Source organism: Cucurbita pepo, chromosome LG14, assembly GCF_002806865.2.
Source record: "Cucurbita pepo subsp. pepo cultivar mu-cu-16 chromosome LG14, ASM280686v2, whole genome shotgun sequence".
NCBI lineage: Eukaryota > Viridiplantae > Streptophyta > Magnoliopsida > Cucurbitales > Cucurbitaceae > Cucurbita > Cucurbita pepo.
In genome coordinates, this window is record NC_036651.1 from 4,572,631 (window position 1) to 4,573,776 (window position 1,146).

The window sequence follows — 1,146 nt, forward strand, 5'->3', positions numbered from 1 at the left end:
CTCTCTCCTCGTTTTCTAAAACCTTCTTTTAAAACCGAGGCTAGAGGCTCGACCGTACGTCGCTTGGCCGTAGGCGACGCAAGAACAAATTGGCTTAACTCACTTGTCGCTGGAAAGTGAGTGCCGCACAATCGCTAGTTCGCTGCCTTCGAAAGTGCGATTGTGTCACTGCGCAAAGACCGAGGCGGAGAATTCACCTCGGCAAGTTTCAGTAAGTACTGCGACGAGATCGGCATACAACGGCACCTAACGGAGTGGTAGAGCGCCAAAATCAGACCATTGTCGAGACAGCGAGGTCATTATTGGTGACGGCTGGGATGCCTGGGAGATTCTGGGGAGAGGCAGTAATGACGGCTGTCTATCTCCTCAATTGGTCACCAACCCGAAGCCTCGACGGGAAGACGCCATATGAGGCCTGGTACAACAAAAAACCAACAGTACATCATTTTCGGGTGTTCGGCTGCGTCGCATACATGAAGGTAACACGTCCCCATCTCGCCAAGCTCAATCCCAGGGGGCTGAAGGTCGTCTTCATCGGCTACGAACCCGGGAGCAAGGCGTACAGACTCTATGATCCTGTAGGGGGGAGAGCTCACGTGTCTCGCGACGTCGTCTTCTATGAAAGCACCTTCTGGCAGTGGAATGACGTGATCGAGGCAGNCTCAACAGAACGGAGTAGGCGGTTCAGCGCATTAAAGCGCGAGCGGAGGCTGAATGTGAGAAGAAGATGTGAGTTGCTGCGTGTCACGGTCATGCTCGTCCAGGGCCTGTTGCCCATGGCCGCATGCCCATGACAAGCCAAACCCTTGTCATGTCTTTTCATTCTAGTGTTTTTCCTTTTGTAATTCTAGGGCGTATGACGCCTCAAAAATATCATGTCTAGGCCTGCCAGAACTAAAATGGCCCAGAATGTACTATAGGGGGATATGACTAGTCGTCAACTTCTCCCTACTCAAGGTTATATATGCTAAGCCGTTGTTATCTTTCTCTTGTTTGCTTATATAACGTCTCTTTCTAAAATCTCTCTTTCTAAAATCTCTCTCTCCTCGTTTTCTAAAACCTTCTTTTAAAACCGAGGCTAGAGGCTCGACCGTACGTCGCTTGGCCGTAGGCGACGCAAGAACAAATTGGCTTAACTCACTTGTC